Source organism: Anser anser (genome assembly GCF_964211835.1).
Source record: "Anser anser genome assembly, chromosome: 4".
Classification (NCBI taxonomy): Eukaryota; Metazoa; Chordata; class Aves; order Anseriformes; family Anatidae; genus Anser; species Anser anser.
This window is the reverse complement of record NC_139724.1, coordinates 57,212,492-57,231,665: the sequence shown is the minus strand read 5'-3', so window position 1 is coordinate 57,231,665 and position 19,174 is coordinate 57,212,492. Positions and strand designations below refer to the sequence as shown.

At 37.4% G+C, this 19,174-nt stretch overlaps 1 long non-coding RNA gene across 1 annotated transcript; it reads right to left on the bottom strand.

Annotated features, from left to right (window-relative positions):
- Positions 1-12,071: 12,071 nt before the first annotated feature.
- LOC310899634 lies at positions 12,072-18,617 on the bottom strand. The gene is made up of 4 exons (XR_014584432.1): positions 17,754-18,617; positions 13,380-13,455; positions 12,964-13,056; positions 12,072-12,886 (listed from the first exon to the last, which is right to left on the bottom strand). It is a non-coding gene; the product is annotated as an uncharacterized lncRNA (long non-coding RNA).
- Positions 18,618-19,174: the final 557 nt, after the last annotated feature.

Below are 19,174 nucleotides of genomic sequence, written 5' to 3'. Positions count from 1 at the left end.
GCAGGAAAGCCCTACTGCATGCCTATCAAGTGGCCAAGGAAAAAGTTTATGTTGAGCTAGTTCTTTTTCTCTTAGTGGCATCTCATACCCTGGCTTAGAGGGGGAATATATATTTGGGAGATAGTCGGTTTCACATCAGCGTATTTCAAAACAGCTATACTGTTGGAGCAAAAAAACAATTTGTCTTTCCCTTGTAAAGACTAACAAGCTGGTTAGTTCTCATCATCATGCAACTTTCCCTAACCTGGAGGGCTGTTTAATGATGACTCGGACCCTTTTTTATCGGAGAGAAAACCATTATGTTTTTGCATATATCTTACACTTCTAATGAATTTCATTTTCACCTGTAAGGCACATACCATCATGGGGGTAGCTGAAAGTGGAAACATTAGGAGAATGCAGTAAAAACACAGCTGCTATCTAACTGCTATGTTTACCTCAAGCTCAGCTGCATCTTGGATAACATAAACCCATGTAATGTGCAAGAAAAATGATTAGCAATAAAATTATTGTAGATTTCTGAAAGTTGTTATCTGGATACTAGCTAAGTATTAGGAAAGATTACCTCTAGAATTCTGACCAAGTTTCTTTGTAAAATTTTTATCTCACATCAATTTTTTATACAATTTTTATTTTAATATATCTTTTCAAAAATGTGTATAAACACTGGTTATTATGACTTGTTCTTTGCTTTAAATATGTAATATTCAGTGAGTGGTAAGATACAGGTATACTCAGAACAGTATGTTGCAAATTCAAAGACATTTTTTTTTTTAGCAGAGTTAAAATCAATAGTCTTACAAAAAGCAAGACATCTTGTAAAACTTCTAGTTGGTTGATGTTAATATGATCTTGCTGCTGGAAGAATGACAGTGTGGAAACCTTTTATATTTATAAGATATTTATGTTATAGAATAGTATAGAAAAGATCTGAAATAGAAATAAGAAGAGGCCCCATTCATCTTACTACAAAGAGGAGGCTACATAAGAGATGTTATTGGAAACCATAAAGTAGAGCTGTCAAAACAGACTTTTTCTTCTTGTTCAGAAATGAAGTATCAGTTCAAATTGGAAAAAAAAAAAAAAAATAATAATAATAAACATTTTTTATTATTTTCATCAGAGCTTTAGGACTTTCAAACATTAACTGAAAAATTAAAAACTGGAAAATATTTTGTGGAAAATATTGGTTATTTCAGCATGACTCAGGTTTATTATTTCTTAATTTCTTTATAATTTCTTAAATCACTGAGATGAGTGGTAATATTCTCACTAAATTTCAGCAAATAGAGCTATTTTGTTGAATTTTAAGAATTCCATTCCAAATATTTTAACTTCAGAATTTTCTGAGTGCAAATTGGAGTTCTCACTTAGGTTTTCAGTTTCAAATAAGCTTGCCAAATAAGTAAGAATGCTGGATATTCCAATGGGAGTGGCAGGGTATTCAGGGCATAGAACTCTATTTTGGGTTCAGTTCAGTATAACAATTTATTACAGCTGATTACTAGTACAGGAACACGACTATTATGATAATATAATTACTAATACATGAAGTGGCTGTTAGGACTTAATGGTACATATAAAGAATTCATTAATTTTGAAAGTTTACTTTGTAAATGGAAGTAATAAATGTTTTGTAGAATACAAAAGTCTGGTATTTTAAGGGAGATTTATTTCATCATCTACTAGCCTTTGAATATTGAATAGTGAATTAATATTTCTTAAAAAATCAATTAAAAAAAAAACACACAAAACACCTCAAACTTTTAAAATTCAACAAACTTTTGGCCACAGAGACATAACCAGTACAACTATTAAGTTCAGAAAAATACAGTACTACTATCTGTTTCATGAGCTGAAACTGTTAACTAAGACTTGATGATACAGAATCAATGAGAAGATGACCGTAGCATATTTGAAATCTAGGCATGTCCTCAGACGAAGGCTTTCTATGAACCTGGGAGAAAGAGGGCAATAAAACCTTTTTGAAATGTAAATGAAACATACATTGCTATCATCGTCAAATTTATAGTACCCCTCAGCTTCTCAATTTTGCTCAGCTTAACACTGTATGGGGCTGTCTTATTCAATTTTGCCAGAGCTGGGTCAAGAGCATCTTGAACCATGTGTCATAACTAGACACTCCTTCCCATCCCAAACACTTATGTTTCTTAGAGCTGTTGCATCTGTGCTTCTTCACCTTAATTTGTCCTTCAGCTCCTTCCTCTGTCTATTGAACTTGGCTTTGGTGTTCCCTGCTCCCCCATGCAGAGCTGTATCCTTCCCTCTGTCCTCTGTCCTTTTCCTGAACAATACTGAAGGGACAGCATCACCCTTTATAAGACTATAAGAGTATCTATGATAAATTAACACAATTCACTACTGTATCTGCATATGAAATCCAAAGAAAAAACTCACTTCTCCTCTGTGTGTATGAATATTTTAGGCCTCACTAAGTTTAGAGCAACTCTCAAAGACATAATGTTTCTCAAAGCTCTCCACAGAGGAATATAAAGAAAAGACAATAAATGAAAGAGTAGTTGTTTATTAAATGTGTTCTGTTCTACATTTTGTCTTTGGCTTGTTCTCTCACTTTAATAATCAAATAAGCACTGTTGATAGCTCTGATAATTTGTTGCCTTTAACTGTGGCATCCTGTGTAGCACAGAAAAAACAAAACAAAACAAACAAAAAACAACGACTCTTCTGCAAGGAGGGAGAATTTTTAGGAAGAGAAAGGCATTTATACAAAGTCAAGATACTTCAAGCTTTCTACTGCTTAATCAGCCATTACTATGACCACAGCAACTGTCCTAGACAAATAGTTACTTTTGTCTCTCCCCTCAGTTCTAGTAGTGAGAGAGACCTTTAATACTGTCCATACTCATAAAATGAAGATGATATGTTTTTATGTAAATAACCTGATCACAGCCTCATAACTACTACAGCACACATCATTCTCAATCACTATTCAGTAGCAACAACTAGCCAGTTGTTTCCCACCCTTACTGCAAATTCTTTGCACTTCTAGCCCATTGTTTGGAGTGCTTGCAGATGCCAGAATCTGGTATATCTCACAGAGACCAACTGAACAGCTGAACTGTAAACAGAATCATTAAGCAGAGGAACTCCTGTAGCCTGGTGTCATGTACAAACCATGACAGATTTTCTCCTTTATTGCTCCTTTGCTTCATGCAAACCTGTGTTTTTAAAACAGAAATAACGATCGAGAATTTGAATTCAATTCAGATTTTAAAGTAAATAGCTTCAAAGACAAAAATATTTGGAAGAGTATTTTACAAGCTAGTACGTTTCTAGATGCAGCAAAATACTTTGCCATATCGCTTTAATTTTTATATTGCTGCACTATAGTTATTAAGAAAGGGAGCTTTATATTTCTTCAAATTCCTTAAATACTAAAAGGAATGCTGTTTTTGTTTTTTTGTTTTGTTTCATAGTATTTTTTAATCTGTGAAATTCTTCTTACTGATTCCCTCAAGTTAAAGAAAAACCAATAAAAAAATAAAACAAATAAAAAAAAGCGAATGATGTGAAAAATGCAGTATACAGGTGCAAGCCAAGTCAGATATTTATAATTGACACACCTCAAGTTCATTGGTGAAGACATCTCCAGCTAAAATCTAGGTCTCTATATATTTTTAATGCACGTTTTGCCCAGTCTTTAATGTAATAAATCATTTATTCTCTTTGAACTTCCTGTGAAAATGGTATTAAGAGGTAGTCATTGTCTACAAAATGGTAGTGCTTTATCATTAGGAGAACTATTCTAAGCAATGTTATTTATGGGATAAAAACAAGTTCAAGACATTTAAAATCCTTTGAGATTTTGGACAGTATTCAAAAGGGGTGAAAGAAACAGATAGTTATGCTACTAAAGGTGTGCAACAGTGTAATCTGATGGCAGAAAAATAAATATAGATCCCCTCCCTACCCGATGCTCTAGGTCATAGCGTTTCCTACTATGTAAAACAAAAATCTTAAGCAAATTTAGAAAAATGGTCTAAGAGCTAAAAAAGTCCAATAAGCACTCAATTGTCTTAGATATATGAAAAGATGCAATGGTGCAAAAGCAAAACGGGAATATTGCTTCAGCTGGTTTATCTGTAACAGCATTTTTTTTTATTTCTTTTGACAATGTGGTTACAGACAATTTCTTTTACTTTTGTTATCTTTGTATGGTATCACAACAGTTTTATGGCATAGAATGTAGTACAGCAAAATACAACAGAGACCTTGGAAATTGGAGACACTGGTGTGATACAGAGGAACACAGGCATGAGATGATAGGAGATGTGGAACTGGCCTGGCACCGGACAACGCAGACTCATCTAATTTGGAAAAGACCTTCAAGATCATCAAGTCCAATAAACAGCTCACCGCAGTCAGTAAATGAAATGCAGAACTGGAGTGGGATGAAAAAGATTTTAGGGGTAGAAAAGAGAAAGAACTAGTAACTGTTTAAAAGTCATTATATGCAGCACATTTGGCTTTAACATGGATCTGCACATCATTGAAAAAGAGAATTTTCAAAGCAAGTTAACAGCTATACAGAAATGACCCAACTGGACTTAAAGTGAAGAAGAATCGACAAGGAACGTCATACTCCTGACAAACTACTCCAGATACTGATGGCTTGCTGTAACTGTTCTCACATGAGGCCAGAGGCTCAGGGGGAGGGTGAGCATACCACTAAGAAAAGGGATAAAAACTAAGTTTGTAACTATTTTTACTCTTTTTTTTTTTTTTTTTTTTTAATGTTGTAATTAGATCTGGTCTAATAATTAGAAACATTAAGATTTCAGTTTGACTAACAATAAATTCTTGCTTTTATGCATATAAGGTGTATTTCTTCTTTGCCCATAAAGCAGATCTTGAGTATAACAGCAGATAGGAAAATGGTTTAGTCTTTAATTGAAGTTTCTGGAGACTATTTCAGACAAGTGTTTGTTGTTTTTGACAGCAGCTACCAAGCTTCATAGCAAAGATTATCTCAGTGTTATGGAATAAAAATAAATGGTGATCTAAATACTACTTAAAGAGAGGTAACAAATAATAGCCGAAAGCATAATATTTTGAAACAAAAAACCTGTAGGAGAAGTAGAGGAATAGATGCTAAGTTCTTAGGGGTTTAATTACTATTATCACTTTTTTTAATATTTATTTTACAGTAGTTGTCTGGGTCAGCAATAGGATATTATTTGTTTGTTTGTCTGTTCATATTTTACAAATTGAATTAAGTTTCTGGGTCAGTGAATTAGGATGAACACTCAAAGTTATATCTTTTATATACAAAGATTAACAGATGGCAAACACGGTTTGATGAAAGTAAATGCAGATTAATGGTTCACATGGCAAAGGGAAGGAAATCAATACATTTATTAAAGGAAAAAATATCTTGTACAAAGAGCAAAAAATTATTTGGGAGCTACTGTACAAAAGTCTCTAACTCTTCCGTTCAGCAATAATAAAAGAAATAAACATGATACTGGGTCAGAAAACACTATAAATAAAACATGATTTTATAATTTCTAGGTAACAGTGAGCATACATTACATACAGTAATAAACCACAAAGATTAGCTGCCCAGTCCTTGATTTGTCCTGTTGAGCCAAAGTACTGCAGGATCCTCTGAAGTGTGAAGGTTTGTCACCAGCTGTCTATCATGAGTGTCAATGCTCCTACATCTGCTAGACATCATCTCACAGCTAGCTGCTTTGTTAATCTTCTGGATTTTGATCCTACAAGGAAAAGCTGTCCTGCATGGTGTGAGCTTGCATCTCAGTGCATAGCAGAATTGTAGTGACTGTGCCTTATTCATGCAAAGTCTCAGATTTCAACAATACTGCATTATTATAAAGTTAAGGGGGGACAGAAGAGACACACAACCACTAGAATAAATAGATGGCTGAGCATGAGTCTTCCAGGAGCAAAGTGTAACTTTGAATTAACATTGAATATTTGTCTGTAAAGTGTTCAAGGAAAGAGAGGGAACTATGCTGGTGGAAGGGCATGGTGAACAAAATTAGGAAAAAAAAAAAAGGCACATCATACTCAGCTATAGACTTAAGGGGTATGAAGAATGGAAAGAGGATAACAAGGGTGAAATCTGAAATAAATGCTAGTGTTTACTCTGCAATGTTGAGGATCAAGATTTTTATTATCAAATAGCATATAATGAATCTCTAGAACAGACAATGTGTAATGGTTTTATGGTTCTTTCCCCTTTCTTTTTTGACTTCTAATTCTGCGAAGTGAAAAAATAGAGATCACCTATCTTGACAGTCAATAAAGAAAGCATATAAAACTGCTTTGTAAAGAGTCATACACCAGCAGCAACCTCTCCTTTAGTGGAGTAGGATAAAACTGTGCAACCACATAGCAAGCAGAAGGCAAAATAAGAAAGGATGAAGTGAAGAGCTCTGAAGCAACAGCATGGTTCACCTGTGAGGAAGGGAACAGCAGAATAAAAAAGGATGAGTATGCATGTGAAGAGCATGTAGACAGTATAGGGATGACAGACAGTATAGCTTTGGACACAGACTGTTGACAGAAACTGACAGGCAACAGAGTCAAGATATGGTTTACAATGTATAAGGTTTTGAGGTAAACTCTTAGGGTGCTCCCAGCTAGCTATTTCACCTATGATGTCATGCTGCTAAAAGTATGGATGTGGAAAAAAAACTCTTGTAAGTGGGACACTTCAGAAACCAAAGTGTAGCATGAAACTGATCAGCTTACTCGGCTGTGTGATGTCTATTGTCTTCATGAAATGTGTCTTTATACAAGCATTGTAGACTATTGGATAGTCACTTGGAATGCCCTCCATTCAGTAGCAATGACAAATCATGATCTGGTAGGAGGAAGGAAACTCAAAGGGAAAAAACAAAACAAAACAAAAAACTTATAAACAGCATGGACAGTTGACATTTTGTATTAAACTGAAATATATCTATTTTTCATAGATGAAATAATATTAACATTAATTTAAAGTTGACATGTTTCTATGATTCTATGATTCATCTAGTGGTGTGATGGGATCTAGATTTATCTAAGCAATAGCTGCTATGTATACTTATGCACATTGTTCTTTTCTGTGTTAAATGACTTCAGATGTTTATTAGGAAGCTAGGGGCTGTGATTTGCCATGCAGAGCTGCAAGAAAGCAGAGAGGGAATATTAAATAGGTTATATATTCAGTACTAGTACTGTGTTCACTATCAAATTTTATTAAAAAAGCAAATAATTCCATAATGCTTTACTTGGGCTAGGTTACTCAGTTTGATTCAATATAAATAAAAGGTAGCAAAATTAAGATTAAATACAACAATACAGAGATGAAGAACATACTCATTGTATTGGGATAGACAGTGAACTATATGTAAAATCAATAAATTATACTATAAAAATGAAGTCGCAAATATATAGTTACCATTTGCCTTAACTTAGACTGGAAAAATAATAACTGCTGTATCAGACGAGCTTGATAAGCATTTCCTGCAGATAAGGGTGAAAGACGCATGTGGGACAATTATATCAGAGTTATGGAACTTTATGAGTAAATATAAAATACTAGATTAAGCATGCCCCAAAGCATTCTTAACATCTTCAAATTCATGATGATAAAGCTGTTTTCATCTTCAAAACATCATAGCTTCCCATCAAATGTCTACTGCAAGTGGTTCTTCATTCTAATCACCATGTATTGACACATATTTATTTGGGGAAAACGTAAAATAGATTGTGTCAAATGGTTATACCGCTGTTTTCTAATGTGTCCTGTATGTTCTAACGTGAAGTGTTACTTGGACATGTTTAATTTTAAATAGAAGCACAGACTAGGTAAGAGTCTATAGCTCAACTATGTTTTTGAGTGCAAATCTAGTTCATGACTTGTTAAGAAAACATGGATGAAATTTTAGAGTTTTTCTTGAAATTTGTGGTTTGCAAAAATATTTTCAGGACTGAATAAAATGTTATCTCCTGTGTGGGTTGAAAATAAATTTATACTTGCTGTTATCTTCCTTCAGAAATGCTGTATCTGAAGAGGTATGAACTTGGCTCTGTTTTTCATTTTAGCTTTGTTAGGATTCCATTATTCACTGATTTTTTAAAATTATTTTGTGGTATTATATTAAAATTATATATATTACATTTTTCAGTATTATTTTTAAAAGATCTGAGTATTTATAAAAGCAAATTTCAGTATAAATTCAAAATCGCAAATTTCAGTGTATAGTAAAAATTAATGCTTAGAGGACATAGTACAATCAAGATATATAGAGGAATAAGCACATATACATACATATATGTAAAGATTTAATTTATGATTAGTTTTAACAACTTCACTTTAGAAAATCTATATGAAGGTTTGAAAAACATAAGAAAAAGAGAATTCTTCTTAATCTGCAGGTAAAAATCAAGGGCAACAAATCCTTACTTGAAGTTTTGTTTCAGGCAATTATTTTTTCCTCATCAGCCTGTGCTTAAAAGTGCAACTCTTTTTATATATGATTAGCAAGGAATCAAATAAACTTCAAGAACATCTCTTCTGCTGCCCAAATTTCTTTCATTTTTTTTTTCCTTCTGTTTCCCTTTTACTTTTCATTTTTCCTCCTTAAAAAAAAAAAAAAACAAAAAACAACAAAAAAACCCTTTTTACAGTTTTTCCTATTTTAATGAATTCAAAGCTGTGTTTCTTGAAGTGATTTTACATTTCACACATCTGTAACTGGCTGTCCTCCAGCTCTGAATGAAAATAAGTTCAAGATAAACTATTTACATACGAAAAAGTAACTTCAAAGTGAAGGTGAAGGGTTATTGCAAAGAACTTTTAGCTTAGTTTCCCATTACCTGTTTCAGGAATTTTTGATACTCTTACTGTTTTCTTTCTTCTCTTCAGCATAAAAACTCTTGCAAGAAAAGGCTATCGAAATCTCCTAGATGAAAGTTAATATTAAAAATTCAAACAAACTACAGGAAATGTTTTAAAACATCTTGGTATCATAATAAGAAATACACATCACTGATATGTTCAATCTGAGAATGATCTTATTTTTAAGCAACTTATATTTTTCTTCCTCCTCTATATTTTATATTCAGCTCAAGAGCAGTCTTTGGAAGACCTATGTAACTGTTTTCTAAACTCTTTGAATAGTTATGTAGAACTTTTTTAGACTAGACATTTTTCTATTCATTGTAACATTTAATTTCACTATATTTTCATCTTTTTCCTATGTACAGTGCTGTGAATTATGCTTTGATAATAATAATAATTATTAACCAAACAACATTCTATGGGATTATATATATTATGTTGTAAGTTGCAATGCACAACAGCATTGGAATTAAAGGCATTAATGATTATCTTAATGGATTTTTAAAAAAATGCAAAATAATTTCACACAAAAATCTTTAGAAGTCTGTCTATGGGGTTTTATAATGGTCAAAGATTTTTCTTTGTTTTATTTTGTGGCAAAAAGTAATTCTGCAGGCAGACGTACTAGATGGTTGAAGTCAGTGGAGTTTGGCATATATACTTTTTTTTTAGTTATTGAATGTACTTATATCTGTTTCACACTGAAGCCCTCTTCAGTTCCACTTTAATTTAATTTGGTTATTTCTTCAGTGGCACTGATCAAGTGTACCTAAAAGTCTGGCTAAAAACATGAGCTGAAATTGGTAGCTTTGCTCCTGCAATGAAATGGAATATTACACAATATAGATAAAGTCATCTATGCATGACGGAACCTTTTTAGTGGCAATTTTAAGACTATGACATGGATACCCACAGAACCAGCATGAGCCTAATGATCTTCTGCTTTAAGTACAAGACAGTTCACTAACTATATATTTTCCCATGATCATAAACCGAAAAAATTTACTTACAAAAAATGCTTCATACACATGATTGATATATTTTGGAAGGAACACTTAGATTACCCTCAGGAACTAATACAGAGTACAACAGAAACAGCTGGAAACTGAATGCATAGTTTATTTTCTACTGTAAACTTAACATTGTGAGACAGGCAATATTTTTAGTACGGTGTTTTGCACCATAAAAGTTGGAAATTTGGAGCTGGATTACAAATTATTGATGCTCTTTTAGCTCTCTATCAAAAGAGGAGTATGATTTACTTAAAATGACTGATATACTGTGTTTGCATTGTCTCTTGAAAATGTTATCTCTAAATAAAATGTAGCATAATTCATTGACCTTGGAGATGTATGTTTTAATAGAAATAAGTTAAGCCAGTTAAGAAAGAAGAAAAACTTAGAACTGGTAGGCAATAGGTCTCGACAGGCAGCTGAATCAAGTAGTCATCAACCTAATGACTGCTGGAAAACTATTGGAGGGTGATCTCCCTATACTTAAAACGCTTCTAACAGTTTGAAGGATACTGGGCTAGATGTACTCTGGTCTGACCCAGCATGGCAGGTATTATGATCTGCTTATTTTGAACACATACCTTCCAAATGGAAATTACAGAAATGGCAAAATCAAATTCAATAATGCATTTTTATTATTTTGCCTAATGCTAGTTTAATTGTACATCATGACCAAATGCAGATTTTCTACAAAATATTTATTCATTGCTTTAAATATTTATCTCTAATTGGCAAATAAAATTGACAGCTTGCATTAATTCTGAGCACATTCTCAACTTGAGTTTATTTAAGATACAGTCTTTCAAAAGAAAATACAATGCTGTTAGTGGCAAACTCATAGAATCATAGATTCATTTAAGTTGGAAAAGACCTTAAAGATCCAACTATCCAAGTCTAGCCATCTACCTAACACTACAAATCCACCTCTAAGCCATGTCCCTAAGTGCCACATCCACATGTCTCTTAAATATATCTAGGAATGGCAACACCACCACCTCTCCGGCAGTCTGTTCCAATGCCTGACCATCCTTTCCATGAAGAAATTTTCCAAATATCCAATCTAAACCTCCCTCAGCGTAACTTGAGTCTGTTGCTTAGCATCATATCACTTGCCACCTTAGAAAAGAGACCAACACAATTGACACGATTCAATGCATACTCCTTTCAGGTAGTACAGACAGCGATGAGGTTTCACCTCAGTCTCCTTTTCTCAAGACTCAACAGCCTCGGTTCCTTCAGCCACTCCTCATATGTCTTATTTTCTAGTCCCTTCACCAGATTTTTTGCTCTTCTCTGAACATGCTTGAGCAACTCAATATCCTCCTAGTAATGGGGTGCTCACACAGTACTCAAGGTATGGTCTCACTAGGGCTGGGTACAGAGGTACAATCCCTTCACCAGTCCTACTGGCCACACTATTTCTGATGCAGGCCAGGATTCTATTGGCCTTCTTGGTCACCTTGGCCACACTGTTCAAGCAAGTCTTTCTGCCAGACAACTTTCTAACATTCTTCCCCAAGCCTATTCTATGACTTTGGGTTGCTAAGACCCAAGTGTGGGACCTGGCACTTAGCTTTGTTGAATGTCTTTAAAATTGGACATGGCCCATTGATCTAGCCTATACAGATCCTTCTGGAGAGCCTTCCTACACTCAAGAAGATCAACACTCCCACACAACTTGGTGGCATCTGCAAACTTACTGAGGGTGCACTTAATATCATAGATAAAAATATCAAACAAAACTTATTTTGATATTAAACAGGACCCCAATACTAAGCCCTGGGGAACACCACTTGTGACCATGTACCAAACAGATTTAGTTCCATTTGCAACAACCCTTTGGGCTGGGACATCCAGCCAGTTTTTTACCCAGTGAAGAATACATCTGTCAGGTCACTACACTTTAGGTCACTAGTGGATTTCTGAAAATGAAAAGGTCTTTTTACTAGAAATGAATGGCCTAGGACTATAACAGGGCACTAATTTTATATTGAAATTGAACAATTCAAAGAATTTTTTATATCCCTTACTTATGTCAATAATTATTCATATAAGCTAGTTTACAGATTTGAAGGTAAAGCTAAAATCTATCATAAACAGCATTATTCCTGTTCTGAGATAAACTGCTGAGCTAAGCACTACTTAAATGTACTTAACTCAGATATATTGAGAAAATGTTTGTTTTTCTTGAAATATGTATATTTGAGAATTACTAACATGCATTACATGGTTTAGTTCACACCTACTATAATGAGAAAACAGAAATCACACCAGTATTCATGAATGACATCTATGCCATTATAATTGAGATTTGAATGGGGACCCACGTAAGCTTTGTTACACATAGCATCGTTTCCAACCACTCCTTCCTAGGTGCCTGTATGTCTTGCCGGATGAAGTCATCTGGACTAAGCATCTGGTGTAAGGCAGAAATTCTCCCTCTCTCCCTCTCTCCCTCTCTCCTCCCTCTCTCTCTCTCTATCTCCCTCTTGCGTTTTAAACTGCTTAGTAATTTCACATAGGTAGCTTATGTGTTCTGTTTATTGTCATAAAGTTCATCAAGACACATTCACTGAGAATATGGAGAGTCCTTGGTGTATTTATGCAGTTCTATGCCTCATAACTTTCTGTAAAATTGTATTAGTTATGCTGAGTTGCTGTCTAGTGCAAAAGGAAAGAAGCAAGTCATATCTAGGTTCTCTATTTTTTCTAATCTGTGCTTTTGAGGATTCAATTCTATTCCCTACAAAGAAGATTTCTGAAGTGCACTGAGGATAACTTAGAGATTGAGGAACTGCTTAGGGAAACTGCTTTATTGGACCTCTGGCAGCCTTGAGTGCAGTGATTGCAAGATGTGAGGTTGACAGTCATGAGAGAAGCTAGCAGGGCAAATAGCAGTGTCCAATCCTGGGCTTCCAGAGACAAGAAAGTGGCCAGTTCAGGAACCTTCTTGGAAGAATATCAGGGGAGCATCATCCTGGAGAGAAGGATGGAGGAGGAAGGGTGAGGTGAAGGACAGGCAACCTGGAAAGCTGGTTGATTTTCAAGGGTTACCTCCTTCAAACTGAAGAATGGTCCATCTGGATGCTTAGGAAGTCATGCAAAAGTTGCAAGAGACGTGCGTGGATGAAAGAGTTCCTAACAAAACTCAAACAAAAAAGGAAGCATACAAAAGGTGGAAGTAAGCAAAAGAGTTTTGGCATTTTGTATATATCACAATTCTTACTGTGGTTAGGGAACTTGCCAGCATGATTCTCCAGTTTTCATATCAGCACTGTCTCACCTCCATTTAACTCAGTGCAGGGGCAGAGCAAGATGGCTCATCAAAAAATCATATAAATATGTCTAGAAGATAAGCTTTAGTATGACAGACACTTTGAACTTCTGTTCAAAGTCTTTTCATATAATCTACTCATGTGAGCATTCATTATATCAGATAGCTTTTGTTATGCACAATCAAATATACTTACCCTTTGGATTGTAATTTATTATGTTATTTATATTGGCTTTGCCCTAAAAACGAACTGTTCTGAAGTTGTAGCAAACCTGTAAGGAAAATAATCATCCATTACATAAATCGTATTACAACAAACTTCCATTTAAACTTAATTTTCCTAAATTTATTTTCCCTTATCATTACATCAATTCATTCTCTTAATTAAATTTCATACTTATTCTCAACTGCTAACACATAATTATCAATTTCATGTGTGATAATGTATTTAATTTTATTGCCACGATGGAAATAACTGATGCTACTCATGCAATTCAGTTACACAAAATTAACATATGACAAGCAGATCCTAAAAATGGAGCTAAGTTTTGCTGATAGAACAAAAAACTAATTTTTTTTCTTAGTTTTAGATAAATGACAATCAGTATGAAAGAAGTTTATAGAGGTTAAAAGATATACACAAGAATAATTACTTCTTATTTCTGGGTATGGGGTGTTCCTGAGATAAAATTCTGCACATCATAAATTTACTGTATCAGATACCTATACTTTCCTGAGGCAAAAAATAGTTGGAAATTTTTTTGAGCGAATATCCTAAGAGCTGTTCATGAACACAGAATGTTTTTAAGACCGACATGAACATCTAGTTATGTACTTCTTGCAGTTGTTGCCAGTGGCATTCGAATGAACAGCTTGCCTTATCAGAGACCCATTCTTTATTATAACCATAAATGGTGCCTTACAAGGCATCATTCTTCTCAGCAATAAGCATTAGGATAATATATTCCATTTGTTCAGAATCTGCAGGGATAAGGAATTCTTTTCCTCTTTTATATTTCAATCTAAGGTTGTTGACTATGCATACAGGACTGTAACAGCATTTAATGAAAGCTTCCTTGGAAAAAAAGAAAGAATCCCATAAATTCTAAAGCAGAGGTATGCCAGAAGCAGAACACCTGCCACAGACTTCTTCCTACAGATAACAGTAAAAGACTCACTGCTTGTAGGTAATAACCCACTGGCAGTGACTGTTCAAAAATTGCTTTTGAATTTGATAGCTTTGTGCAACATGACCTGATACAGACAGCTACCCACGTTATAAATAAGAATTTTGGCATATCAGTGCATGATGGACTGTAGATTTAAAGATCCGATAATATTATAGTAATGTACCAAATCACTTGCAAAGAGGAAATGTTTAATAAAAACTAAACACGTTGCAGTACTTCTTGACTTCCCATTTGAATTCCCAGGTGATCAGAGAATATATCCTGATTTATTCAATCATTCAAGATTCTGACAATGTTTTTCTTATGATGTTACTCTGAATCTTTCCACTTCACAGCAATATTTTGCACTGCATATCTACAGTGTGTCTAATGTGTGAAAGACAACCACTGAAACATAAAAGATGTATATCCACTGCCTCAACATACTTAATGAAACTTTTCCATTTTTCTTCTCCAAGTGTATAGAGCTCCTTCAAATCTGACCACACAACTTATCTCCAAAATATAACTCTATCCACACACACAGAAACACACATTATTAAAAATGTGAGAAAGAAATAGGCTCAGCACAGATCCTGGACAGGCATCACAGAATCACAGAATTGTCTAGGTTGGAAGAGACCTCCAAGATCATCCAGTCCAACCTCTGACCTAACACTAACAAGTCCTCCACTAAACCATATCACTAAGTTCAACATCTAAACGTCTCTTAAAGACCTCCAGCGATGGTGACTCAACCACTTCCCTGGGCAGCCCATTCCAATGCCTAACAACCCTTTCAGTAAAGAAGTTCTTCCTAATATCCAACCTAAATCTCCCCTGGCGCACCTTCAGCCCATTCCCCCTCGTCCTGTCACCAGGCACGTGGGAGAACAGACCAATCCCCACCTCTCTACAGCCTCCTTTAAGATACCTGTGGAGTGCGATAAGGTCACCCCTGAGCCTCCTCTTCTCCAGGCTGAACAGTCCCAGCTCCCTCATCAGCTCCTCACAAGACTTGTTCTCCAGACCCCTCACCAGTTTCGTTGCCCTTCTCTGGACTCTCTCGAGCACCTCCATGCCCTTCTTGTGGAGAGGGGCCCAAACCTGAACACAGTACTCAAGGTGCGGCCTCACCAGAGCCGAGTACAGGGGGACAATCACTTCCCTAGCCCTGCTGGCCACACTGTTTCTTATACAAGCCAGGATGCTGTTGGCCTTCTTGGCCACCTGAGCACACTGCTGCCTCATATTCAACCGACTATCAACCAATACTCCCAGGTCTTTCTTTGCCAGGCAGCTTTCTAAGCACTCATCTCCCATCCTGTAGGGCTGCTTGGGGTTGTTGTGCTCCACGTGCAGGACCCGGCACTTGGCCTTGTTGAACTTCATACAGTTGGCCTCAGCCCATCGGTCCAGCCTATCCAGATCATGCTGCAGTACCTTCCTACCCTTGAGCAGATTGACACATGCACCTAACTTGGTGTCATCTGCAGACTTACTGAGGGTGCACTCAATCCCCTCATCCAGATCATTGAGAAAGATATTAAAGAGGACTGGCCCCAGCACTGAGCCCTGGGGGACGCCAGTAGTGACCGGCCTCCAACTGGATTTAACTCCATTCACCACAACTCTTTGGGCCCAGCTACCCAGCCAATTTTTAACCCAACGAAGTGTACACCAGTCCAAGCCACGAGCAGCCAGTTTCTTCAGGAGAATGCTGTGGGAAACAGTATCAAAAACCTTACTGAAGTCAAGGCAGACCACATCCACAGCCTTTCCCTCATCCACTAAGCGTGTCACTTTGTCATAGAAGGAGATCAGGTTCGTCAAGCAGGATCTGCCTTTCATAAACCCATGCTGACTTTGCCTGATCGCCTGGTTGCCCTGCAAGTGCCGCATGATGACACTCAAGACAATCTGCTCCATGAGCTTCCCTGGCACTGAGGTCAAACTAACAGGCCTATAGTTCCCCAGGTCTACCTCCCGGCCCTTCTTGTAGATGGGCGTCACATTTGCTAGCCACCAGTCGACTGGGACCTCCCCTGACAGCTAGGACTGCCGTTAAATGATGGAAAGCGGCTTGGCCAGCTCGTCCTCAAGTTCTCTCAGTACCCTCGGGTGGATGCCATCCTGCCCCATCGACTTGCGTACATGCAAGTGCTGTAGCAGGTCACCAACCATTTCCTCGTGGATAGTGAGGGCCACATCCTGCTCCCCATCCCCTTCCACCAGCTCAGGGTACTGGGTATCCAGAGAACAACTGGTTTTGCCGCTGAAGACTGAGGCAAAGAAGGCATTAAGCACCTCAGCCTTCTCCTCATCTCTTGTCACTAAGTTTCCCCCCACATCCAGTAAAGGATGGAGATTCTCCTAAGTCCTCCTTTTTGTGTTGATGTATTTGTATAAACATTTTTGTTATCTTTAACGGCAGTAGCCAGATTGAGCTCCAGATGAGCTTTGGCCTTTCTATTTTTGTCCCTGCACAGCCTCACAACATCCTTATATATATATATATATGTTATATATATATATATAACATCCTCCTGAGCGGCCCGCCCTCTTTTCCAAAGATTATAAACCCTCTTTTTTCTCCTAAGCTCAAGCCACAACTCTCTGTTCAGCCAGGCCGGTCTTCTTCCACACCGCCTCGTCTTTGGGCATGTGGGGACAGACCGCTCCTGAGCCATTAAGATTTCCTTCTTGAGGAGTGCCCGGCCTTCCTGGACTCCTCTGCCCTTCAGAACCACCTCCCAAGGGACTCTGCCAACCAGTGTCCTGAACAGCTCAAAGTCAGCCCTCCAGAAGTCCAAGACAGCAGTTTTACTGATCCCCTTCCTGACTTTGCCAAGAATAGACAACTCTACCGTTTCATGGTCACTCTGCCCAAGACAGCTCCCGACCACCACATCTCCCACCAGTCCTTCTCTGTTTGTGAACAGAAGGTCTAGTGGGGCACCTCCCCTGGTAGGCTCACTGACCAGCTGTGTCAGGAAGCTATCTTCCACGCTCTCCAGAAACCTCCTAGACTGCTTCCTCTGGGCTGTGTTGTGCTTCCAGGATATGTCTGGGAAGTTGAAGTCCCCCACGAGTTCAAGAGCGGACGATTTCGCAACTTTTACCAGATGCCTGTAGAATTCCTTATCCGTCTCCTCATCCTGGTTTGGCGGTCTGTAACAGACCCCCACCAGGATGCTTGCCTTGTTGGCCTTCCTGATGATCATAACCCATAGGGACTCAGACTTATCATTCCCAGCCTCAAGTTCCACAGAACTTGTCAGGGAAGATAAAGTTTTTTGTTTGTTTGTTTGTTTGTTTTAATGCTAATTAGTTAATTAAATGTTAATTAAATGCCATTTTTTTATGCTACTGCCACACCTCGCCCCACTACCGCGCCTCACCCTGCTTGCCCGTCCTAGTCGCCATGTTCCTGGTCACTCGCGCTCCCTAGGGGCTGCTTTTGAACGTCAGTGGAGGGAGTGCTGCTGGCTCCGCCTACACCTCGTCAGCCTCCCTCGCGAGGGCTGCCAGGTCTGGGCAGCTCCCTCGGCTGCTTCGAGTGGCCTTGATCCACTGCTCCGCTGCAGAACGCGTCTGCCCCGAAACCGGTCACCTCAGCGAGTGACTGCGAAATAGCAGCGACGCCCGATTTAAATCACCCGCCGTTAACGCTGCTGGCTCCGCCTACACCTCGTCAGCCTCCCTTGCGAGATCTGCCGGGTCCTGGCGGTCCCTCGGCTGCTTCGAGTGGCCTCGATGCCGCAGAAAAGACCTGCCCACCTTGATCCCCTGCTCCGCTACAGAATGCGTCACACAAAGCTTAAACAACCAACAAATTAGAACTAACACATCAAATAAAACTGGAATTAAAGATTTTGTACACAGATTAATTATGCAGACAAATGTATCATGACATATACCATATCTTTTTGTAAATAATGATATCCAATAATTTTTCCTTTAAATTTACGCTAATTGAGCTGTATCCAGTATTCTTTCTGGTCACTTGACACCTGATAGAAAAATAAATAAAGTTATTTAGGGAGTTCTGTTCTCCATGACTATTTGCTGACTTTGCCTTTGAGGTTCTGTCATACAGGAAATCAACTTCTGTAACTTTAATCCAGATACACTTTTGATGTTCCCTCTCTGCCTCTGAAATCTATCAACTTTCCAGCAATGAGAAATATTTATGAAACCAATAAAACAGGTTCACATATTTGACAGTCATGCGTATTAATGTTTTTTACTAACTTCCATATGCATTCGGCATCCCCCCTTTTGTAGAAGGATAAGTTCAGATTCTTACAATGCATATCTCTCAGCAAGGGGATAAAAAGAGAAATAAAAAAATGTCATTAGTATAATGAGGGCATAAAAACAACAATTAAGAGAGAACAAGCAATGACAGAGTGTTCTTCAGTGTAAGTTCATGACGATAAGGGACCAGAACTGCAGATAATGAAAACATATGTATTATCAGTACAGCAATTTATGTCAGCTGTAAATTTTGCTCATTTGTTTACTTTCTCCAAGAAATAGTGACTGACTGTATTGGGTTTATGTGGCAAGGGTTTGGTATCGGGGGGGGGGGGCTGCAGGGATGGCCTCTGTGAGAAGAGTTCAAAAGCTGTCTCATGTCAGATAAGAGCCAGTTCCAAAGGACTCCAAAAGAGACCTGTCACTGGCCAGAGCTGAGACAATGAGCAGTGCTGGTTGCACCTCTCTGAGAGCAGATTTAAGAAAGGGAAAAAGGTGAGAAGGGAAAGAAGTGAGAAACAGCCCTGCACACACCAAGGTCAGTGAAGAAAGAGGGGGAGGA